The sequence below is a fragment of the Protopterus annectens genome, chromosome 4.part1 (genome assembly GCF_019279795.1).
Source record: "Protopterus annectens isolate FY-2018-M chromosome 4.part1, PAN1.0, whole genome shotgun sequence".
Taxonomy (NCBI): Eukaryota; Metazoa; Chordata; order Ceratodontiformes; family Protopteridae; genus Protopterus; species Protopterus annectens.
The window spans coordinates 439,649,357-439,676,445 of NC_056734.1; the positions used below are offsets into that span (position 1 = coordinate 439,649,357).

Below are 27,089 nucleotides of genomic sequence, written 5' to 3' on the forward strand. Positions count from 1 at the left end.
CTGCATACCTCGGCCTTGCCAAAGCTTTTTGACAACTCCCCACTCAAGCATAGTAAAAAAACAAACTGGGAATAAACCCAAAAACCTGCTGGACTGCCAACTGGCTCACAGAATCAAAACAGGGGAAATTAACTCTATTTATTTATTTTACATTTGTTAACCGGGCTAGTCTGACTGGATATATTTCCATTTTCAGCAGAGGCCCGGGGAGAAAAGCTCAACACAGAGACAAAACAGTTACATAATATGCAAAAAATGAAAAGAATAATATATGGTGGGAATAGACAATATACAATATTACTTCATAGGATTCAACATGCATATCATATAAAAAAAGCACAACTTTATTTAACATTTAAGACATAAAAAGATAGTGTAAAAAGAAAAGACATTAATAGTAAATATAGAGTAAAAAAATTAGTTAAATTCATATACTATCTGCATTATTTGTGGATTAGAAGAGTTACCACTTGGAGTGAGGATAGTTGAGAGGAAAAACTTTTAAAGTGGAGGTAGTATACCACTAAAGTAATGAGAAGGTATAAAGGAGAGGGAGAGAGAAAAGGAGAGGAAATTGTGGAAGCCAGAGTTTTAGTCAGGGTTAAAGCAGGGGCATAACCAGTGTTTTTTTTAAGGTAAATTCTAAGTTTTTGTTTAAAAAGAGCAGGAGATGGAATGGAAGTTAGTTCAATAGGAAGATGATTCCAGTATTTGCCAATGGTGTTGGAGAAAAGGGAGTCACCAGCAAAGTTATTAGATTTAGTTAAAGTTAGAAGTTTGCTTGAGGAGCGAAGTGAATTGAGGTTAGAGTAAGGGGTAAAAAGGTTGGAAAGTACAGGTGTGTTATTAGGTTGATAGAATACCCTATGGACAAAGGTAAGTTGGGAAAGAAACAACATGTTTTTTAGTTCAAGCCAGTGAAGTTGCTGTAGGTTCAGACAGTGGTGAGTTCTAAATTGATTACCAGTAACAAATCTAGCGATACTATTGTAAGTGTTAGCCAGTTTAGAGAGATTATTTTTCTTCAGGTTAGTATAAATAGGTGAGGCATAGAGAAGAGTGGAAATAAGATGAGAGTGGGCAAGTGTAACTTTGGCTGTAGGGGTTAAGAATGTTTTAATTCTGTAGAAGGAGCCCAATTTTCTGTTTACAGTTTTAATGGTATTATTGATGTGGCTATCAAAGGTAAGGCTGTTGTCAATCGTGACACCTAGCAGCTTGGTGGTAGAGTCAGGGGATATAAGGGTGCCATTACTGGATGAGATAGAGAAATCTAATGTGGGGGACCTAGTAGTGGGCTTAAAGAGGAGGAGTTTTGTTTTTTAGCATTCAAAAGTAGACAGCGTTTTAAGAACCATGCCTCAACTGTGTAAAATGCATTTTGAGTAATTGTTTGTAACTCAGAGATGGTTTTAGCAGAACAAATAAGTGTGGAGTCATCAGCATATTGTATGCATGTGGCTAGGGGTATAGCTACTTGTAGGTCATTTATAAATAAGGAGACTAGAAGAGGTCCGAGAATAGAGCCTTGGGGGACACCAAGTGAAATTGGAAGAAGAAGAGATTTTGTTATCCCAGAGGACTGCCCGTTTCCTGTTGGTGAGATAGGAAGTAAACCAGTGGATAGCCTTGGGTTCTAAAGAAAGAGATTCCAGAATTTTTATGAGCAGGGGGTGGTTGACCATATCAAAGGCTTTGGACAGGTCAATAAAGAGTGCTGATGATAGAATATTATTATTGTGGTTCTTGTTGATAAAGTCCGTAAAGGAAAGGAGAGCAGTGGTAGTACTATGAAAAGGCCTAAAGCCATGTTGGCAGTTAGTTAGAATGTTATGTTTAGTTAAGTGACTCATTAACTGATAGTGAACACATTTTTCCATAATTTTTGCTAGTGGAGACAAGAGAGCTATAGGCCTGTAATTAGAGTATTCATTGGAGTTACCTCCTTTATGTAAGGGTGTGATGTGAGAGATTTTCCAGATATCAGGTATGGTTTCTTCATTAATAGTTCTGTTTATAAGAATGGATATGGGATAGGCTATTTCATTAGCTGCTTTTTGAAGGAATTCAGATGGAAGCTGGTCAGCAGAGGGGGTACAAGGTTTAAGTTTTTGGATAAAGGTGGTAGAGATGGGTTGTACTTTGAAGGTTGGTAGATTAGAAGATGTGAGATCAGGGATGCTAGAATTGTCAATGGAAAGGTGAGAGGCCAGTGAATTGATGGTGTCAGTAAAGAAGGAGTTGAAGGCATTGGCAGTTTCATGGGATGAATTATTTTCAGACCCAGAGGGGGAGGGAGTGGTAATCTGTCCAGGGTGAAGAAGTCTATTTAGGGTTGACCAGAATTTTGGGGGATTATTGTGATTCACTTGCTGGAGATTACTATAGTAGTTTTTTTTGTCTGAAAGAATGGCTTTTTTGGTACTATTTCTTAAGTGTCTAAAGGTCTGTTGATCCGAGGGAGATTTGCTAGTTCTCCATTTATAACATTTTTTGTCTTGTTTCTTTAGTTAGCCAGGGGGCTGGTTTAGATTTAACTCTGATGGTTCGTTTTGGTGCATGATTATCTAGGATTGTTAAGAATTTGGTGTTAAAATATTTAACAGCTTCTTCAAGTGGAAGAGTTTTTAGAGGGTTCCAGTTACAGGCATTTAGTTCAGTCTTAAATAGGATAGAGTTAAAAAGTTTATTACTACGTGAGATCCTAAAGGTTGGGGTATTAGTAGTGACATTCTTTTGTCTTATGATGCAAGTTAAAGTGTGGTCACTAATGTCATCAGGCAGGAACAGTCACTGAATCCCCAAATGACTTAGGCATCCTGCAAGAAGGTTTGTCTCAAATAAATAACTGGTGCCAAAATCATGGACTGAAAAAATGCATTATTGTATCCTTTGGAAATTCATTTACCCGAGGGAACTAGCACATCAGCAATACATACCCAAGATTTAACCTAGTTGTTCGGGATTTGGGAAACTTATAAAAAACAACTGCCAATCATTAGCGGACTAGAGTTCTGCTGTGGCGACCCCTAACCGGGAAAAGCCGAAAGACAAACAACAAAAAATGTGAACAGTGACCTAATTTTTGATCAATGTGTTTACTATTGTAAGAAAATCCTTCTATTATGCAGCTTATTACTTAGCCCTCATTAAGCCAATCATTGAATATAATACCCCCTTTGGCAAGTATCTGTCCAGACACAAACTGAACACCTACAGAGATACCTTACTAAAAGGATGCAAGGTCTAAACATGTCTTATGTGGACCAACTCAAAGCCCTATCACTACACTCTGTATCCTACAGACTGCAAAAAGGTAACCTGTATCTGGCATACAAGGCATCCTCCAACCCTTTATTGACGGATTTACTTCACATCAGCAAGTCATATGGAATCGGAATTACTCACTATAGGGATCTAAATCTCTTCTGCAACATCAACAGAATGGTTTGAAGGAACTGGTATATCTTGCACAGAATACTGCTGCTGTGGAACAGACTTCTCATCCACATAAAACAGTTTATCCCTGTCCATATTCAAGCACAACTTAGATATATGGATGGGAAACAGAAAATTTACTCCCATGACTGCCCACTGTACTACTAATGGACACAGCATCTAAATGCTTTATACCATGCATGTGTCCCCTCAAATTATCTATGGTATGATCACAGTTAGTTGTTTTCATTAGGGGCAATATATAATTGTTGACCACAGGATGGGAAAGCCAATTTATAACCAAATGGGGTAGGTTATTTTAGCACAAAAAGGGAAGTTGTGCTAGACACAATACAAATATATGGACAGAATAATAAGGCACTATAGTAATTGGGGCACATCAAATAACTTACACACGGTTAGTCTATGATCAAGTGTATATTGGGGGGGGGGGGATCAACCAGTCACTGAAATGTATTTACAGTTATTCATTCAACTTTTAAACTAGCTAATGCCCACTAGGCACACAGGTATGAATGACTTGTTAATGGGCACACAACATGCAAGGGAGGCGGAGGGAATCAAAATCAAGTCGAAAGAATGCAGTTTATTTATTTATTTGTTTATTTACTTACTTACTTACACTTGTTGTTAATTGGGCTTGTGGCCCATTTTCAGTGGAGACCAGAGGAGAAAAGCTCCAGCAACACATTTTTAAAACAAGTACAATTTTAAACAATATTGATATAATAGCAGTTATAGCAAAACGATTCACATATGTTGGGATACATGCATAAAGTTAAAGTTGCATTAAAAAGAAGCTAAGTAACAATTTTACATTCATATAGAACAATAGGTCAACAATGAACATTTTTTGTTTGTATAAAATTGTGCAAATGCATAGCAGACACATTGGAGAGAAAGGTGTAATGAGGTACTAAGTATGGTCCTTTTGAGGGTACATAAAGGGAAGGAAGACTAGGTAGGTTCATGGCAATGGCAGGTTCTGGAATTGAGAAAATAAGCTTTTAGTTCATTTTTAAAGTGTGAGGTGTGGGAGATTGAACGTAAGTCAAGGGGAAGTTTGTTCCAAGCATCCAAGTTCCAGTTAAACATCTCACAACCACCTTAATCCAGGTGCTACATCATTAGCTTTACAGATAAACAATACCCAAATAACATATAAAGAATGCTGCAATGCAGAATGCTGCTGCATGAATTTCTGTTACTGGAGTAATTATGAGCTGCATAGGGATGGAAAAACTGACAGCTACTGCAAGCCTAATTGTGAGAACAGGCAGCATAAAAATTCCACATTTCTCCCCTCACACAAGGATTCTGAGCATCTCAAACCTTTTCTTAACTGAAGTTCTGTCAAGGATATTTGCTGGGTCTTATGTACCAATAACATGACTGCAACATTTAGGATTTTTGAAAGAAAAAAATCTTTTAATCAAGCTCTGCCATTCCACTAATCACACTGCACCCAGTGATTAATAAACAGCAGCCTTAAAAAAGCATTTCCAGAAGGGATGCCCTGCATAACCCCATTTTGTTTCATTATCACATACAATATTTTGTACTGTCAAAATATGTCTACCCTTTCCTGTGGCTTTTGATGCTATTTTTTTAATAAATAACTTCATTTAAAAAAGTGTTAAACACTTCATTTTATAAGGTAATGGATGCAGTTTTACACAACACCAAGGTTATTCACTTATTATTTCAGTGCATGGATTGACTTATGAACTTCCTTACTGCAAGCAGCCCAGTTTCAAAACTACTCACTTAATCCTGACCTCAGAAAAGGTTTCCCCCTCAACAGTGTAATGCCTCATTTAAGTGCAACCACCTTCTATACAAAACAGTAAAGGGTCCCAGACACTGCAATTTACCATCTGCAAAATAAATGCAGGTTATCTTTTAAACAACCATTTACAGATTAGCACACTGACATTTAAACAGTTTATCAAACTATCAGTGCAAATTAATTAACTTTAAATTATTTGTGTCAGTTAACTGTAATTGAAACGTCCTTCTCAATCATATCCTGGACCACAACAGCAAGGATAAATACAACATATATAAAATGGTCAACTTTAATGCAGCTAATAAAACAGAATATTTCCAGAATGTTGAAGGAAACCACAATAGCAGAAAAAAAAAAAAAAAACAGTTGATACCGCTAAACAACTAGCCAGCCTTTTGAGATATACACATATGCATACACAGACAAATATTACATCGTCACAAGTTGCCTTCTATATTCATAAACAAATCATTTTATTGGGATATTCATATTTTAGGTATTCAGAGTACAGACCCGTGTTGTAGACTTTATGATCCTTCTGAGCTCTTGAATGATAATTGTGTGACAAACAGGGGGAAAATGTAACCCACTGTGTTTAGAGCATGCACTGCTGCACTGGTGTTCTGCTTCCTCATTATAATTACAGACTTTGTATGACTCAGAGCCATGCACTTCAAGGCAACAGGCATTTGGATGTCATTGTAATATAAACATTCGGATCCTTTGCATATATCCCATAAGCCTCCACTACTGGAGGTCGAAAGTATTACACTGTAAAGACTTTAGCTTGGCTTAATCTTTATTGCAGTGTTTACGGCATAGCTTTGTCTGTGTAAAAGGTGTGTGTGTGTGTATCTATATATATATATATATATAGAGAGAGAGAGAGAGAGAGAGAGAGAGACTTGTCAAATCTAATTTGTAGACAGTCAAGAGAAAACAAAGTTGTTAACAGAACTATTAGTTTGAGAACCCCCATTTAAGCTGCGAAGGATACAGAGTAGAATAAACGCACAAGAATATAGACTAATATTTATACTCAGTTAAAATGTGTACAGTTACGCCGTTTTTAAGAAATGTTGCCACTCACAGCTGCACCACATGTCCTGCCTCTTTTTGGCTATCAATGTAACATTTTTGTATGTTTGCTGCATTTTTAGTGTTATATACACAACAGTTATATAGCAGGGGGCAATATATATATATATATATATATATATATGTGTGTGTGTGTGTGTGGGGGGGGGGGTCTTGAATTAACAATAAGACTCGTGTGTACAGCTTTCAAAAATTCTGGCTACAGTCCTACAGATATATATGTAAGAGAATTTCAGATTCTCTCCCACCTAAGTTAACAATAACATTTCAAATGAAAATGCACACACGTTTTTACATCCTTTAATCAGCCAACATTGGTTCGAGACTCTTAGTTCCACCTCGTTTATTATACCATCCCATTATCTATAAAAGCAACGCTCCACTCTTTCAAGATTAGCTCAATAAATGTGACACTTTTTCTAAAACACGTTGTGTTTATCTTTGTCATGTACTCGTAGAGGATACTACAAGCACAATTTCTTATGCCAGGTATCCATCAACGAAGGACATTGATACACCCGAAATAGATATGTATAACGATTCACTTACCTTTCGACCGATGCTTTCAGTTTCAGCTTCTAAATTCCCTCAACAACGTTTACATACAGTTACAGAGCCACTAATACTCCTTTACATACGTAACACTAAGTACCACTAATTACGTTTTCTCCAGTAATAATGGTTTGAAACTGCCCTTCGAGGTTTTTAACACTTGTCTGCTGCGGGCGGGGAATATGCTCATGCCTTCCCCTCCCCTTACTCGTCATATGCTGTTGTTTTCTGATGTCTCAAGGAGTCACTGCTTACATTATGCATCTGCTGTACTTGCAGCAGGGACTTCTAGCTTCCTAGTACGTGTTTGATAAATAATGACCATTTGCTTTTAATCACTGCTGATGACAAACGATAAAGTACACCGGAGAAAGTTTCAGTGACGTCTTTTAACCACATTTTCCTCCTGCAGCCCCGCAGGTTTATCCATTACTGTAGCATCTAAATAACTTCTCTGCTTAATGCTTGCCTACTGTGGAAAGACCACAGCTATGTGACTTTCTTTTTCTCTTCCAAGACAGTGAACACCATTTTTAAATCAAGTGACGCAGACTACCCTGTGTTGAATACATTGCACTCTATTTTGAAAGTAGAACATACAGTTTGCATATTTAACCGCTCAGAAATGCCCTTTGTAAACAATATTTAAAATGTGTTTAAACACCAGTACGCCTGTTGATGATAGTAGGCATGCGTGACAACTCTGTTACCGAGAGGGTTCTGATAATTGAAATGGAGTTACGAATGACTAAGTGTTAAAAGTACCAAATAGTTTTCTTGTTAGTGGCTTTTAGAGTACTGCATTGCTAATAGTAGTTAAAGACGGCCTTGCATGTCACTTGTTGGTGTGTATAAATGTCATTTGTGGAGACTGGTAAAGCACTCATGAAAAGAAAGGGATGTGTATACAGATAGTGTGTGGGCGGGGTTTGCTACTGTGCAGCCTATGGACTGCTGTAAATAGATTTATATGAATAATTACAGTGATAGAAAGTAATACAAAGAAGGCTATTATTGCTAAGAGCTCATAACCAGTAATACGAATCGATTTATTAAACTTCGTAGCTCAGAAATGCATCTTATTCTGACGAGCATGCCGATATTAATCCATGGTAAATTTCATCAAACTAACCCTATGTAAGAATAAATAACACTTTTTAACAATGGTGTGAGCTTGAGAACTTCCTTGTTGAAAGTGTTAGTATGTTGTTATTAGTCAGTGTTCTATATTTGCCAATTTTCCACATTATGCGTGAATTGTCCACATTTTGGTGATGAAAGCTTGTATTAACAGATTAGCATTTATCATAACGTGCAAGAAGAGAAATTATATCAAATAATAGACAAATTACATTTTACAATACACACTTAGCATACAAACTAAAGGATAGGCACACAGATAAACCATTCAGTAAAAATTATCAGATAAACCATTCAGTAAAAAATTATCAGAAAGACCCAATGAAGTTAGACTCTACGGTGTAAAACATTAAACATCCTGTAGTGGAACCTCTCAACCTTGAGCATTAACAATCCTAGCACTACATTTTAAAATCATAGAAGAGGGCTCAGAGTAGTTCTTTACTTTTGGAATATTAGTTCTTTAGCTACTAGACCGCCTCACAGTTAGACGTTGCCCGTTCGATTCTCAGTTAGAGCGTCTTCTGTATGGCGACATGCGTGAATGGGCGTGCCTTTGTTGAAGGTTGTGCGTTAGGCCCGGCAAGCCAGCACGTAAAAATCTACTGCCAATCATTAGCGGACCGGAGTTCCGCTGTGGCGACCCCTAACCGGGAAAAGCCGAAAGACACAACAAGTTCTTTAGCTACTAGACCTCATATAGCTAGTAATTCATTATCCTGCAGACTGCTGAGAGGTGATCTGTGTCTGCCATACAAGACATTATCTAACCCAATACTGATGGATTTACTGCACATCAGAAAGTCAAATGGCATCAGAAGTACTCTGTCTAGGAATCTAAACCTCTTCTGCAACATCAACAGCATGGTTTGGAGGGACAGGTATATCTTGCAGAGGATACTGCTGCTGTTGTGGAGCAGAAGACTTCCCATCCACATAAAAAAAGTTCATACCTGTCCATACTGAAGTGCAATTTTGATCTATGATGGGAAATAGAACTTTTACTCCAGAACTGCTCCCTGTACTACAAATGGGCATAGGCAGCACCAAAATGCTTTATCCCATGCATGGGTCCCCTCAAATTATCTATGGTATTATCCAAGTTATTCCCATTAGGGGTAATATGTAATTATTGATTATAGGATGGATAAGGCCAATTTCTAACCAAATGGGATAGATTAAATCAAGCACAAAAAGGGAAATGGTCCACAAGGACAGCTGGTCTAATACTTACCTATGACTAAGAATTTTTGTACTTCAGTTATTTACTTATGGTGGTCCCCTGCCATGAGCAAACTATACAACAGAATGTGTCTATCCCTTCGAGGAAAAGCAAAAGAAAATCAGTAAATTTAAGTAGGAGCAAAGCAAAACTGAGGCCAAAATTCATAGCACTATACATAAATCATAACAGCTGAGAGGTATGACACTTAGAAACCTGAGGTAAACTACATTCTACATGAAAAGCAGAATTCTTCTAATAAGGTTGAATGATAAATGTCCATACTTGTACTTATTTCAACATTATCTGACATTTCACAACAGCATACTCTTCAACTTATTTGCACAAGAATTCTGGACAATGCCACTCAAAAAATGTGTGTGTGTGTGTGTGTGTGGGGCAAGGACCCAAAATGAGGGAGACATTTTAAATATTACTCCAATTCATTTAAAAAGTTAATAGAACAACAAGTTTTACATCAACATTAATGTCTGGCATTATTGACTGAGTGACTGCAATCCTTCGTGATTTACCAGAAAATCAAAACTTTTAAGTGGGACTGGATGAAAATATGAGACAAAATCAGGGATGTTCTGCAAAATTATGGACAGTTGAGAGGTATGTTTCACAGCCAGGTTTAAAACTCAAAATATGTTTCATTGTTCGTGTACTACAGCTGTTTCTCTCTAATTATGAGGGACAGGTTACATTTTGTAAATGTAAGTTTCATAGACTTTCCAAGACAGAGTCAGTCCATAGACTATAGACACCTTGGAATTTTCCCAACCTCGCAGGGCATCTCCTACCTGCAGGAGAAAAAAAAAAGTTAGGCCCAAGTTGAATTTATGGGTAACATCCAATCATTAAAGTGTGCTTTAAAGAAAGTGTGGGTGTCATGCTATTTTATGTGTAATGGAAGATTATTTCAAAGATAGAGAAAGCACTGAGGAATCGATATCTGTGCAGTAACTGAGACCTGGTTCAAGGCTTCAGAGATCACCCCTGCAATACCAGGCTACAACTATTATCACACTTTTCGGTCATCAAACCAGGACCGAAGCACTAAACAGGGAGGAGTGTTCATATTCACCAAGGATATTCCCACCTCTAGGCTAGTTGCCCAACACAATGCATCTGAAATTCTACAGGTGCAACTAACACAAGGTAAGACTGCAATCCAAATTGTAGCTTGCTACAGATCCCCCACCATGCCCCAAGATTCCCACTACGCCTTTCTAAACATACTAGATAATATTAAGATACAACCAAACACCCTAATACTGGGTGATTTTAACTACCCTGCCATTAATTGGGAAAACTACTCGGGTACCAACACCTTTGCCCAACAGTTTTTGGATTTCATAAATTCCAATGCCCTGGACCAACTAATCCATAGTCCCACCAAGGGCTCAAATATCCTAGACCTGGTCATTACCAACATGGGAGATCGATGCTCCACACCAGTGGTCACCCCCTCGTTGGTCAGGTATGATCATAAGCTAATCACCCTTGATGTCCACATCCCACCCCCATCTCCCAGTAGGGAAACCTCCATAAAAAACTTCTCCAAAAGCAACTTCATGCTACTCAAGTCAGAAGTGACAAACTTCATGACACCCATGCAGACGGGAACTGGAAATTCGACTGCTAAATCCTACACTAAGGCACTGTATGAGCACATCCACTCGTGCATGAATCATGCCATTCCAAACAGAACCAAGATGGTCTCCTCCAAAAAAAGGAACCCAATCTGGTAGTCTCCTGCCATAAACAAACTATACAACAGAAATAAGAAACTGTTGCAGAAAAGAGGAAAATCCCAGGATGCAAAAATCTCCCTTACCAGCCTCAGTAAGAAGCTGAGATCCCTCATAAAATCCTCCAAATCTAGTTCTTCTTCTTCTTTCGGCTTTTCCCAGTTAGGGGTCGCCACAGCGGATCACCGTCCGCTCATGATTGGCAGTGGTGTTTTTTAAAGTATCGAGTTGCCAGCCTGGCGCCCAACTTTCCACAGAAGGCACAGACACGTACGCACTCACACCTAGGGCCAATTTAGTGTGTCCAAGCCACCTACAGCATATCTTTGGGATGTGAGAGGAAACCGGAGCACCCGGAGGAAACCCACGCGACCACAGGGAGGACATGCAGACTCCGCACAGAAGGCACCCCAGCCGAGGATCGAACCAGAGAACCTCTTGCTGTGACGAAAATAAAATTGCCAAAGATTCCAAGGACCACCACAAGGCATTCTATAGTTATGTCATCAAGAATCTAAATGGCAATGCTCAGATCTGCTCTGAGCTACAACAGAATGGCATTAAATATACTGATCCCAAGGATATTGCCAATATCCTGGCAGATCGATTCAGTGCCAACTTCACCCCCCCTCACCCCCTAAAGGGCTCATCTCAATACCAAAAGATTGCCAAATTCTGGTAATCACAGCCACACAGGTAAAAACGCACTCTCCAAAGCTAAGAATACAGCATCCATGGGACCAGACGACATCCCGGTCTGTGTACTACATGAACTACAAAATGAACTGGCACCTCACCTAAGTGTCATGTTTAACCATAGCCTCACCTCAGGCTTTGTGCCCAATGAGTGGTGCACAGCTACAGTTATCCCACTCCACAAGGGGGGATCCACCTTGGATCCCGGGAACTATCGTCCCATCAGTCTGACGAGCCTGATCTGCAAAGCCATGGATCGCATTATCATGGAACTTATAAACAAAGACATTGGCAATCTTCAAACACTGGACCCCACCCAGTTTGGTTTCGTAAAGTGCCGATCTTGTCTCCTCTACATGATTGACTTCTTCGAATCAGTCTCCAGAGCCATGGACAAGGGTAAGGTGGCCCACACAGCCTATCTGGACCTCGCCAAGGCCTTCGGCACCATCCCCCACTCTGGAATCATAGATAAACTTACTAAGCTGGGCATTAATCCCTACATCACTCGATGGGTTACCAACTGGCTTACTGACAGAACCCACTGTAAAAGTAGCCCACTCAAAATCCAGCTCCAGACAAGTGACAAACGGAGTACCTCAGGGTTCAGTCCTGGGACTGCTCTTGTTTGGCATCTACTTCTCTGAAGTACAGGCCAGCACTAAGGGACTCTGGCTAACAAAGTTTGCTGATGACTGGAAACTGGGAGCCATTATTGAATCCCCAAATGATGTGGATATTCTACAAAAGGGCCGTACAGAAACAGATGCTTGGTGCCAGAGCCATGGGATCAAGCTCAATGCCAAGAAATGTATAGTTATCTCCTTTGGGAAAAAACATGTACCCATGAATTACCACATAAGTGGCAGTACACTAAACACCGAAACTGTGATAAGGGACTTAGGGACACAGGTGGACAGTGGTCTCACCTTCGATAACCACATAGCCACAACAGTCAGGAAATCTTTCTATGTGGCACACCTCATCACTAAGGGCTTTTCATCCAGAAAAAAGGAGGTCATTGCCCCACTGTACTCATTCCTCCTTAGACCCATTATAGAGTACAATGCCCCATTTGGTATGTACCTCACAAGACATCTGCAACAACTGGAAAGGCCACAGAAATACCTCACTAAAAGAATTACAGGCCTAAAGCAGATGCCCTATGCTGACCGTCTAAAAAAACTCCAGCTATACTCTGTCGCATATCGCCTACTCAGAGGCGATCTCTGCTTAACATACAAGGCCATGTCAAACCCAGTGCTGTTGGACATGCTACACTTAAATAAATCCCAATCCCTCAGAGCCACATGCTCCAGGGATCTAAACCTGGTCATCACAATGAACAAAACATGCTGGAGGGATAGGTTCCTGACCCAGAGACTCTCCATACTCTGGAATAGACTGCCTATACATGTCAAGCAGAGCGCCTCTTTGGCCCTCTTTAAAAGGAACCTTGACGATTTGATGGGAGATAGGAAATTCACCCCGGGGATCACATCAGTTGCCCTGCTAGACAGGGGACCAGGGAAGTAAATATTCTGGGAGGAAATAGCCAGGGGATTGTTAAGGCTAGGCTTGAATAGGCTCTAGGGCCAATAGACTAGTACCAATCTATGAACCTATGAACCTATGGTATGACTTATGTATTTGCTGATGGAAATTCAAGTCTTTAGTTTGAGTGTTTGTAGAGCCACTTGTTTTATGGCAGTGTAGGAGATCAGGGAGGGATGGTTCTTTATGAGCCCAGAATGCTAGTTACAAATTCCGGATACTGGCTAAGGCTCTTGTCACCCCTATAGTGCCATTTTAGGCAAGGTTCAAATGACAAATTCACCACCGTAACAGGTACAAGCAAGCAAAATCTGAGGATAATGCTACTCAATGCTAGAAGTCTAAACCTCAAAATGCACTCACTCGAGGCACTCCTTAAAATGGAGAACACTGACATCTGTGCAGTGACAGAGACCTGGTTCAAAGCTCCAGAGAGCACCCCTGCATTACCAGGCTTCAATTCATACCACACCTTTCGGCCACCTAACCCAGAAAGAAGCACTAAAGGTGGAGGCGTGTCCATATTCATTAAGGATATCCACACCTCCAGGCTAGTTGCACAGCATAATGCATCTGAGATTATCCAAGTGCAACTAACTCTGGGCAAGACTGCAATCCAAATTGTAGCTTGCTACAGACCCCCCACCATGCCCCAGGATTCACACTCCTCCTTTCTTGATACACTGGAAAGTATTAGGGTACAACCCAACACCCTAATAATGGGCGATTTCAACTACTCCACCATTAACTAGGAAAACTACTCATGTACCAACTCTTTTGCTCAACGTTTTCTAGAATTCATAAATTCCAATGCCTTGGATCAACTTATTCACACCCCCAACAAGGTCAGCAATATCCTAGACCTGGTCATTACCAACATGGAAAACCGGTGTTCCACACCAGAGGTCAATTCCTCGTTGGTCAGATCCGACCACAAGCTAATCAACCTAGACATCCACATCCCAACCCCACCCCCAATTAGGGAAACCATCGTAAAAAACTTCTCCAAAGCCAACTTCACACTTCTTAAGACAGAAGTGGCAAACTTCATGACACCCATGCAAACGGACAATAGAGGTATGACTGCCGAATCCTACACAAATGCACTTTATAAGCACTTACATGAGTGCATGGATCATGCTATCCCGAATAGAACCAAGATGTTATCCTTCAAAAAAGGAAGCCAATCTGGTGGTCCTCTGCCATAAACAAAGTCTACAACAGAAGAAAGAAACTGGTGCAAAAAAGAGTAAAATCCCATGACTGGAGGAACTCCCTGGTCAACCTCAGTTAGAAGCTGAGATCCCTCATAAAATCCTCCAAAGCTAGTTACGAAAACAAAATTGCCACTGACTCTAAAGACAACCACAAAGCATTCTATAGCTATGTCAAGAATCTAAATGGGAACAGTCAGATCTGCTCTGAGTTACAGCACAATGGCACTAAATATACAGAACCAACTGATATTGCCAACATCCTAGCAGATAGGTTCAGTGCTAACTTTACCCCCCCTCTCACCCCCTAGAGGGCCCATCTCTATACCGGAAGAATGCAAAGTTTCTATAATCACGGCTGCACAGGTAAAAAACACACTCTCCAAAACCAAGAACACAGCATCCATGGGACCTGACAATATTCCAGGCTGCGTTCTACATGAACTACAGAATGAACGGACACCCTACCTAAGTACCATGTTCAATCATAGCCTCACCACAGACTTTGTACCCACTGAATGGCGCACCATGATGGTTATCCCACTCCACAAAGGGAGAGCCACAACGGACCCCGGGAACTACCACTCCATTAGCCTGACGAGCCTGGTCTGCAAGGCCATGGAATGTATCATCGTGGAACTCATAAACAAAGACATTGGTAATCTCCAAACTCTGGACCCTACCCAGTTTTGATTTGTAAAAGCAGATCATGTCTCCTAAACCTGATTGACTTCTTTGAAGCAGTCACCAAAGCCATAGATGAGGGTAAAATGGTTCACACAGCTTATCTAGATTTCGCCAAGGCTTTCAACACCATCCTCCACTCTGGAATTATAGATAAGCTCACTAAACTAGGTATAAATCTCTATGTCACAAGATGGGTTGCCAATTGGCTCATGGACAGAACCTACACTGTGAAAGTAGCAGATTCCAAATCTGACATCAAACCAGTGATAAGTGGAGTATCACAGGGTTCAGTCCTGGGTCCTCTTCTGTTTGGTATCTACTTCTCTGAAGTGCAGACCAACACAGAAGGTCTTTGGCTAACAAAGTTTGCAGATGACTGCAAACTAGGAGCCATAATCAAAACTCCTAACGATGTGGACAAACTACAAAAGGGCCTCACTGAGACAGATACCTGGTGTCAAAGCCATGCCCTGAAACTCAATGCTAAAAAGTGTATTGTCATCCCCTTTGGTAAAAACTCTGTACCCATGAACTACCACATAGCTGATAGTCAACTTAATGCCGAAAATGTGATAAGAGACCTTGGGACACAGGTGGACAGTAGTCTCTCCTTTGATAATCACATCACCACAGTGGTCAGGAAATCCTTCTACGTGGCTCATCTCATCACAAAAGGATTCTCATCCAGAAAAAAAAGAGGTCATTGTTCCCCTCTACTCATCACTCATTAGACCCATTATAGAGTACAACGCCCCTTTTAGTATGTACCTCACAAGACATCTACAACAACTGGAAAGACCACAGAAATACCTCACAATGAGGATTACTGGCCTCAAACAGATGCCCTATGCAGACCATCTCAAAAAACTACAGCTTTACTCCATCGTATATCGCCTACTCAGTGGCGATCTCTGCCTAACATACAAAGCTATGTCAAACCCAGAGCTGTTGGACAAGCTCCACTTAAAGAAATCCCAATTCCTCCGAGCTACACGCTCTAGGGACCTAAACCTTGTCAACACAATAAACAGAACATGCTGGAGGGATAGATTCCTGTCCCAGAGACTTCCCATACTCTGGAACAGACTACCTATCTATGTCAAACAGAGCTCCTCATTAGCACTCTTCAAGAAAAATCTTGATGATTGGATGGGAAATGGGAAATTCACCCCGGGGATCACTTCTGTGGCTCTGCTCAACAGGGGCACAGGAAAATAATTTTCTTGGGTGGCGAAAGCCAGGGTACACTTTTTGGCTAGGCTTGTATGGGCCCTAGGGCCGATAGCCTAGTACCTACCTATGAACCTATGAACCTATGAAATCACCATGCAGGAGTCTTTAAGAAAGACAGTACAGCAGCAGGACTTCAAACCTATCTTGGTAGCTGACAGTATTAAGTCTGGTAATCTTTTTGTAAACCTCTGAGGTCTTTCAAGCTGTATGATATGTTTAAAGAAACTGATACTAAAAGGGGCTTCTGTAATTGGTCTGATCAGGGCAGAGTATAGAGAAATCATAACTTTTTTGACCAGGAAGAGATGCCTTTAGTTATTAATTGAGCTAGATAGGATTTCCTAAACACTATTGTTATATGCTGGTCAGAAAACAGGGAGTTTTCTATGAAGATGCTGAGATATCTGATGACCATATTAGTCTGACATAGGGTGCTGTCTGTACTGTAAACTCCTGTCATGATTTGTTTACCAAAGGTGATAGCAATACACTTCTTTCACATTTAATTTAAGCCTGTTTCTAACATGACATTCATTTTTATGGTTTAGTCTTTGCAATTTATTTAATATTAATTAAATGAGTAGGTGAATTAGTCCAAGGACCCTTTACAGTCACAACCCAGGCCAGAGAGGCCAGACAATACAACTAAACATAGAACAGAATGCAGAACTATTTACACAGAAATTTACATTGACTTTGGCAGTAACATAGTTATATACATATACACACACACACAAATATATATATATATATATATATATATATATATATATATATATATAGTACAGTATTGCATTTTAATTTAGAAACAGATAATTTTGAATTATTGGGTAGGCGTATGGCATTACTGACAGAACAAATTAGCTTACAGTTCAATTCCAAAGAACTTATCGCAACATGATATTGGATGCTGAGGGAAAAACAACATCCAGCTTGGAGTCACTGACAGATTTAGTCACCATATATACAGTTTAGTGGTTTAGAGATCCAAGAAGCAGATGATAAACAGAAGAAGCCCCAGTACTGAGCCCTGAGTAACACCATTAGTAACCTTTTTGTTTTCTGAGTTGGCATCTGATATTCTATTTATTTATTTGCTTCTGTTTAATGAGAAAGTCCAACTAGGTGTAATACCCCTTTTCAGTGTAGGCTCAGTGAGAGAAAAGCTCCAGAAAACCATTACATTAAATTAAATATTGAATGCGTACATGTTTCATTCAGTGGCAGTTTTTTACACAGAGTAACATCTTGAAATACATACAGGTGGCTTTAGGTAGCATTTTTACATTCTCTGAATAATAGCATTTAGGCAGAGGTCAGAGACAATTTGTACAGTAACATAATATATGCATGTTTACAGCTAGAATTACATGGTTTGAAAAATATCATTTGGACAATCATCAGACAAGAGAGACAATAGCATAATGTTGTTCTGTTTAGATAGAAAATATATGGTAGTGATCTTGCTATAGAAGGTATTTCATTATGGTTGCAGGAAGGTAGTATATTATGTTTTAAAATGTGCATTCATATAGGGAAGTATAGATGTACTGAATACTGACGGTGCCAAGATAAAGGGCTTAGTCTAGGAAGATACAACATAGCAATCTTATGTACAGTCTGATAGCAAGATAGAGATCTTTGTCTAACCTCAAATCACTGTTAGGCAGTGCAGCAGGTATCTGGCAATAATGAGTACTGAGTGTTGTATTTATTTATTTACATTTGTTTACCGGGAAATTTCGACTGGACGCAGGTCCTTTTTCAGCGGATGCCCGGGAAGAAAAGCTCCACATCATGTACATGATAGAGATACAAAGTTGCAGCATTAGTAAACAACATTACAGGTTGTTGGCTTTAATACGATAACAATATATTGATTATCAGCAGTATATACAGTAAATGTTGCACGTTAAGATAGTTTCTTGTTTATAATATTAGTAACAAAGTTGTCAGACAAGATGTTAAAGTATGTAAAGACAACTAGCTAATTCTGACTGTGGTTAGTAGTGGCGGTAGTATAGTTGGGTTAAGAGTCTAGGTGGAGAGACAGGTAAGGGATTAGAGGGAAGATTTTTTACCCTGGAGTTAAATCTTTAATTATCTTACAACATTAGGCCCTTAAACTTATTTACTATTCCAGCATGGATATTAATGTCCAAGGCCTTGGCCAGATCTAGATTATGCTGTATTTATTTATTTATTTTATTTTACATTTGTTTACCAGGGGAGTCTGACTGGGCATGAATCCCATATTCAGCGGAGGCCCAAGGAGAAAAGCTCCACAAAGATTAGTACATAAAGATAATACATTACACAATACATAATACACAAGTTGTTAAAATACAGTACAGAAGACAGGAGCTATTATACTGGTATTGCACAGACAATAAAAAGTCCATAAAACACTCAGAACACTATACTACTGTAACATAAGCATATAATAATTATACAACATGAAATAACATTATGTGAGAAAATATATAATGCAGTTGGGTGGCATTGCAATCAGTTATTTGGATACATTCCTACAATGGTTAAAACAATACACTAAGATATTTGAGAATAGCATCTAAATGGGTCCTGATTATAGGTTTGCATAGAAGATTAACATGGGACAGAACAACTGCATGTCCAAGACTTGTTAAAATGAGTCTGTTATTTATTTATTTTTTATATTAAATACCTGACATCACAGTATATATTCAAGGTTTTATGTTTTTCACGTATGTGTTTTCAATACTGTTCATATAGACTGCCTCAGCAGTCCATTTTTTACTACACTATATTATTATTTATAGTTGGTCAAAAGACAGAATTAATTATGTTTTAGATTTTATTGCAATAGTTTCAGAAGCTATTTATATCGCTTGACATTTTTAAATTTCTTCATAGTATACGGGTGCATCCCTTATATGTTCACTAAGGGGAAAATATACTCCAATATCTTTTAAAGAATTGTTCATTATTTATATATATATTTTTTACTTCTATTAAAAAAATGTTTAATGCATATCTTCACTAGTTTGAAGGTTCAACCATTTAGAGCCACTCCATTTAATATTTTATTTAATATTTCATTATATGAATGTATTCATATATTTATATATATTCATAAGGCTATATTTATATATGATTAATTTATTCACTTAGCATAGTCATATATTTTTACTTATATATTTACATATTTATGTTCATATATATTTATATATTTATATTTATATATTAAAGCATTTTGATAAGTATTCCTTGTATTTTGTCCTTAACTTTCATGGGTTACAAATATAATTACCCGAAAGTTTCTAAGGAATCATTAATTAAGTGCTTTATAAATTTGTAATATTATCTTGCAAGCAATGAACAAGGAAGATAGTGTGGTTTTAATAACTAGTTTTTAAGTCTGATACTTTTAAACAACTTTTTTATTTGCCTTTAAGCATATATTTAGGCTGTATGAATGTTTTACATCGTATTTAGTGCTACATCTTTAAAAAGCATTTTCTCTCTAGAATGTATCACAATGTTTAAATGATTTCCAATTGTGTTTCTAATTGATTAATTGTTTAATCCTACTGGCTATGCCTCTATAAATAAGCAGTTGCTTCCATATCTAATTTGTCTGAAGAAGCGTATAGTAATATACGTGAAAGCGCTAACCTTTCGTTTGTTTTACTCAATAAATTTAAGAAGTTTTAAAGCAACGTGGAGAGCTGGAAGTTTTATTTCTGTCATTTATTTTACATTTGTTTACCAGGGGAGTCTGACTGGGCATGAATCCCATATTCAGCGGAGGCCCAAGGAGAAAAGCTCCACAAAGATTAGTACATAAAGATAATACATTACACAATACATAATACACAAGTTGCTAAAATACAGTACAGAAGACAGGAGCTATTATACTGGTATTGCACAGACAATAAAAAGTCCATAAAACACTCAGAACACTATACTACTGTAACATAAGCATATAATAATTATACAACATAAAATAACATTATGTGAGAAAATATATAATGCAGTTGGGTGGCATTGCAATCAGTTATTTGGATACATTCCTACAATGGTTAAAACAATACACTAAGATATTTGAGAATAGCATCTAAATGGGTCCTGATTATAGGTTTGCATAGAAGATTAACATGGGACAGAACAACTGCATGTCCAAGACTTGTTAAAATGAGTCTGGAGGAGTTTTTTGGAATGATTTTTGTTTTTGTTGGACCTAATATCTAGGGGGATGGAGTTCCATACGTTTGCAATAGTAGAAGAGTAAAGGGAGTCACCAGAGCTATTTCTACTTTTGGATATGTCAACCAGTGCTTTGTTGGTGGATCTTAGTAGGCGGTTGTTGGAATAGCTTTTTAGTAGTCCATGTAATGGAAGAATTTTATTTGGATTATAAATGATTTGATTGGCTATTAAAAGCTGTTTGTAGTTGAGCAGTTTGGGTAATTCTAGTCAGGATAATTGCTTGATAGCTAGGCAGTGATGTGTACTGCAGGGGAAGTCTGTTGTAAATGTAACTATTTTATTGTACCAAGTGTCAAGTCTGCTTTATTTAGGTTGATGAATGTAGGGGAGGCATAGAGAAGTGTGGAGATCAGGTGGGTTCTTGCGATGGTAGCTTTGCTGTTCTTGGTGAGGTATTTTCTGCATCTGTGTAGTGTTCCAGCTTTTTTGTGGACTTTCTTTATTGTCTGTGCAATATGGATATCAAATTTCATATTGTGATCTATGATAACTCCTAGTAGTTTGGTGTTCTGGACCGGTGTGATAGGGATGTTATTAGTTGAATATATTGTGAATGGCAGAATGGGGTCTGAGGCACTTATGGGATGGAATATCATTAGCTGGATTTTCTGGGGGTTGAGTATTAGCTGCGAGTTGTCTATCAGGTTTTGACAGCAGTGAAGAATTCTAATGTGAATTTCTGGAGTTGAGGGAGTGATGGGTCTGAACAGATTAGGGTGGAATCATCAGCATACTGGACTAGTGTGGCATGCTGGGTAGATTTGTGAAGTTGGTTGGTAAATATGTTATAGAGGAGAGGGCCAAGGATGGATCCTTGGGGTACCCACAAGGAGACAGGTAGGTGGGGAGATAGGAAGTTTTCCCATTTTACTGCCTGTTGGCAGTTGGCTAGACAGTCTTGAAACCAGGCTAGAGTGGAGTGGCTTAGACTGAGATCGGAGAGGGTGGTAATGAGTTTGGAATGGGAGACCATATCAAGGCCTTGGAGAGATCTAGGAAGATAGTGGAGACAAGGTTGCCATTGTTACAGTATTGATTTACAGTATTGGTAAAACTGATCAGGGTGGTAGTACTATGATTAGGACGGAAACTGTGTTCGGTGTTGGACAGCAGTTTATTAGTAAAGAGATAGTTAATTATTTGGAAATGTATGCATGTATGAACTGCATGGCTGTTATCTATTACTTTTTAGTGACATTCTCAAAAGAGTTTACTAAATTAAAAAGACACACTCTTCTTTTATGAAACTATATTGTTGCAGGTCAAAAGCAATTTTTTTGTATTGGAGCTTATGAGATCTGATATAGTACATTTCATGGCTTTGCAAATTAGGCTTGTCATACTGATGGTTCTATAGGTCCAGGGAATGGAGTGGGACCATCTTTTTGAAATGACATAATGATAATCATTTTCTGTGCCTCAGGAATATGTCCAGTAACTATGCTTAAGCTAAACAGCTTTAAGAGTGATTCAGAAAAGTGGTGTTTGGTGCTGTTGGAAAAGCAACAAGCTATACAGGGCCTATAATAGTGGTATAATAATAAAAAAAAAATACAAATATATAAATAACATGTAAATGTTTTTTTTCTTAAAAGAAAATTTAATAAAGAAATAAATTATAAAAAGAAAAAAAGAAACATCGATGAATACCTTGTTTACAACTGCAGTGGTTCAGTTCCTCGTGGTCTGCAATCAACACACAATTACAAAGCAGACCTTTAGCATATTACGAAGGGAAAAATAAAACAGCATGTTCTTAAAGTAATATAGTTATTTAAAGATGTTTATATATGTTGATATATTTATTTGTGTGCATGAGATCTTGCAGTGCTTTCTTAAAGAATTTGTCTGTCTCATACAAAAAATTGTTAAGCACACACAAATATTTATGGCCCAGAAAAACCTACTTTGCAAAGCGTCTGTAGCCCTTCTGTCTTTCCTTCTGGTGGGGCCATACCTTTTGAATCTCTGGGGACTCACAATTCTTTCATTGAGTAATCCCAGAAGAGCTGAGAGAAAGAACATTCCTGCTGGTTGATAGAGTAAATGAAGGAAAGATTGTCTAGTTGCTAATGACTTATTGATAGCTTTCACAGAACACAATGCATTTTACTGTTTGTAGCCAAAGGTTAAGGGTATGTTTATTACTGCATGGCCAAAAGATGACAAAGAATACACACCACAGAGTACCACTGAAAAAGTTACTGACACTGTACAGATATTTTGAAGATAAATAGTAATCCTGAGTACTGCCATTCTAAGTAAATGAACAGAACAGCCTTTGAAGAGAAGGGGATGGCCAAAAATGTAATTTCTGAAGGTAAAAAAGACAAAGACACGCACGCGCACACACACACACACACACACACACACACACACACACACACACACACACACACTAGATTTACGTCAGTGTGGAAACCTCATCAGGCCATTTTGGAGTTGAAACAAAAATAACTACATATAGTGATGGATGGACATTAATGCTGAACAGAACACTAAGATAAAATTATTTTTTTTTTTCAGATTGTAATTGGAATAGTCTTTTAAACTACCAAACTATTTGCCTACACTGAATGTACAGAGAAACACATATATCCCATAGCCCTTATTTCCATTCAGAAAACAGGAAAGTATGTTGAAGGTGACACAACTTTCATAAAACATACTTACTGTCAAGTTCTTGTTCTACATTTTACAGTATTGGTAGGCCTTACATTCTGAGAGAAAATGTGCAGCTGACTACTGGTCATTTCTAAATTTGTAAGGGTCTGATCTGCAATCTCCTAGGTCTGAAGTCACTCCACAAGCTATCATATATTGCTTGTGAAAGAGTTGACTGTTGCCACAAGAAGTCTTCCTTGAGATAAATATATCTATGGCAGCACTCAATCAGGCTATGCAGCTTAATTTTTTATTGGTAGAATAATAAAAATGAAATGCATAAACCAAATAAAGCAAATTGTAAAGGAGAGTTTGAGGGAAAAAAAATCATTATTATATCTTAACCAAGTGCAAAGCAATTAAGGTAGTTTGTGTAGGGATAGGATAGGTTCATGCACTTTTTGCAGAACTTATACTAGATTGCATGCTTGCATTTATCTTAATTTTTGTATGGATGCAAGGTGTTGGCCATATTCAACAGTGATAAATTCTGCCAAGATGGCCAGTTTCAGAACATGTAGTATGATTAAATACATTTTCCATTTTGTGTTATTGGATGAAGGTATGCCATTAAGAGATGCGCTGAGTTAAAATGATGGAAGGAAAAAATAGTTTGCTGTTCCGAATGTAGCAGGGCTGAAAATAAACGTATAGCTTTGTAGAAGCAGTCAAAACTCTTGATTCTATTGAGTAATTGCAATGACTAAGAACACATCAAGTTTGAGTTGGTTATCCATTGTTTAAACAGTTTAGTAATTGTAACTTCTTTGACAGTTATATTGAGAAAGGAATGAATCTTGAGAGACTACATCAGTTCAGATGAATGTAGCTCCCACTGTATTTCATTGTAGAAGTAATATACTGTAGTTTTTCATTACACCATAAGGTGGGGCTATTTTCAGGTATATAAAAGACAATTTTGAAAGTGAAAGAGGAGACTGGAACAGTAGCTGAAGGAGGGAAGACTGGAACAGGGAGCTGAAGGGAAAAAGGGCCTTGCAGCAAGGCTAGATTTTCTTTTCTAGTGCTTTGGGGACAGGGAAGTGAAGTAACAGATTGTGTCTGTCTTTTGCTGAAATCCTGGATGATGGTATTCTGTGGAATCAGGAGATAAGTCTGAAACCAGTAGTTCCATGCCTGCATATGATTCAGTAAGAAAGGAGTTCCTTTGGACCTACTACAGCGAAGCCATAGATGATTACCAGAGTTCTGGCAGGTGATTTTTCTACTTTTCTCATCAGAGGAACCACGGTGCCTGGTCACTGGGATATTCTGGACAGAGTGGTGAGAGGCTTTGGCCATCATTTTATATTTTTATAAGATTGTGGATTTCCCCCCTAAATGCTTTGTGGATTACAAATAACTGGGATCTATATGAGCTCCAATTTGGGCCCCATCATTCTGGCAGCAAGACTGTAAATAGTCACTGGCCAGTGAACAGGATATAATAGAGTGTTTCATAGTTGGTCTGTTTAGAATTGATCAGGGGCATTGAGGGTGTTAGTACTGCTCAATGACATTGCATTTTCTCATATTTGTATTGTTGCATTATAAATCTTCATTGTTCAATGACATTGCATTTTGCTTGCGTTAGTACTGTTGCCTTCAAATTTTGCTGCTCAACGACATTGCATTTTCTCATGTCTGTATTGCTGTATTGTAACTCTTTTATTGCCTAATGACATTGCATTTTTCTCCCGTGTTTGTATTGCTGCATTATAAAGCTTTACTGCTCATTGATATTGCCTTCTTTGTGCATGTTTGAATGTCAAGACCTTTTTCTGTTGAGTTCTGGGGAAGGGGGTGGATGTATGGTTTCATTGCATGCATATCTCACCTTGCCTTATTGCTAACTGGTGCACTGTTAAAATAATTTGTTTGTGGATGTGCTATTGCCTTTTAAACTAGATGTGTCACCTAGAAAATAATCTGTCATTCTTGCCACCTTGGTGTGTTGGGCCTAATAGGGGTGTCACCAGAGTCAGGTAGGAAGGAACCCATATCTACTTCAACTACACCTACGGGTGCACTACATGAATTTCCAGGTGAAGCTGATTTAGGACTGAGCTGGAGGCATGTAGGTAGAAACAATATAGATTTTGTTTTGCTAGGGTTAAGAAGCAGCCCTTGATTAGTCTGCTACTTTTGCAGATTATGAATCTACTCTCACAGTTTTGAGTTGTTTGATTGTGGTGCCTTAATCATTTCCAGCAGTACCATGCAGTTTAGATCTACTTCTGCTATGCACCGCTGAGAAATTCCTACAGCTTATACATGTCAAGAGTACATGTGATCACCACACCACACAAAAGAAACACTACAGACACCACGTTTTTATCTGTGTCTGTTATATAAATTGATGGCCATCAGGAAAGTCAGCACTTTATGATGTGCTTTCCTCAAACAGAGAAACTCAAGACCTTCCTTAACATTCAGCTCTTAAAGCAGTAAAAAGACTGACATTAGAGTTCATTTAGTTGTCACAAGCAGAGGCAGTAAAGGCACAAAGTAAGATCCCCAGAGTCCAGGTGTAAGTCAGGCAAGCTGTTGCTTTAGGATATACCACATTTGAAGTGGCCTCAGGGCTTTGCAAGGTTTGAACAGGGAACAGGATGTCAAGTCCATATTGTATTACTTGGTGTCCAAACTTAAGCCTGGGGGATTTTCCCATTTTGCTTTTGCCCCCCCCCCCCAGAAACTCTGATGTCTGACCACTCACTTGTGTGAGAATGTCAGCCTTCTTCTTCTCCAGGCTGAACACTGACAGACTGTTCAGAGGCTGTTGGAAGAACAATGATCCCATGAGTGGGAGCACATGCCAGTAGGCAGGTGTATCAAAAGAAACAAGCATTGATTTGTCCACTCACTGTCTCTCATAGCACTCCTAGCATGGCTGTCATTATCAGACATTTGAGTTTCATGTTGGTTAAACAAGTGGACTGCACCATCTATCCATTCCATGAATGGGAGGGTAGCAGAAATTGGACCTTGGCTTGTAGCCAGAAGTGGCATTGTCCATTTTTGTCTTTAACACTTGGCCATCTTCATGCCAAAGAAAATGTTATTATGCCAGAGACTAAAAGGGACATGACTTTTCCTTATCCCCCTAGGACACCTCCTGAATTTTTTACCTTTGTACAAGCCCTCAGGCTTTTCAAATACTTTCTACTTTCTGGTTTCACCATCTGCTGTTTTATGATGAGTCCTGGATTTGTTTTTGTTTTTCTTGAAAACTGTTATTAGGCATGTCATATTTGATGCTCTGGAAAATGGGTATTTGACACTCACTGAAATGTAATATGAGTGAGCAGCTTTTGTGAAGTTTTCATCATATTTGATAGAAAAGTGCTATTATATTGTTCATGGAAGTCCCACTTTTTGTTACCCACTGTTATGTGACCATGGAGTTGGTAGATTTAAGGTCAGGGGGTGCTTTAGGGCTTCTGCAAAAACATTTTTTTCTCTTTGTTATTGAATAATTACATTCTCTCGGTTTAAGAAAACTGACACACTTCATATTCTTGATGTCTGGTTAAGTGACTTGCACAGGATCACACAACAGGCAAATGAAGGCTAAGGGCATCAAACCCTTGTCACAGGAAGCCATTCACAAACAGTTCATAGCCTTAATTCTCTGAGCTAATTGCCAGTCTACTGTCACCTCTTTACCAGCTGTTTTAAGCTTGTCTTTGTGAAACAGACGAGAACCTGCATATTGACAAACTGTGGTGCATCTGTCTACAATGCATTAGTAAGTGTCCTTTTATTTCAGC

At 38.6% G+C, this 27,089-nt stretch overlaps 1 protein-coding gene across 1 annotated transcript in view; it reads right to left on the minus strand.

Moving 5' to 3' along the window:
* The window catches only part of SERPINE2 (serpin family E member 2), a 315,644-nt gene extending 308,491 nt beyond the window's left edge, over positions 1 to 7,153 (minus strand). Inside the window, exon 1 of the mRNA XM_044070250.1 lies at positions 6,896 to 7,153. The gene's annotated coding sequence lies outside the window, so the exon portion shown is untranslated. The remainder of the gene's footprint in view (positions 1 to 6,895) is intronic.
* Positions 7,154 to 27,089: the final 19,936 nt, after the last annotated feature.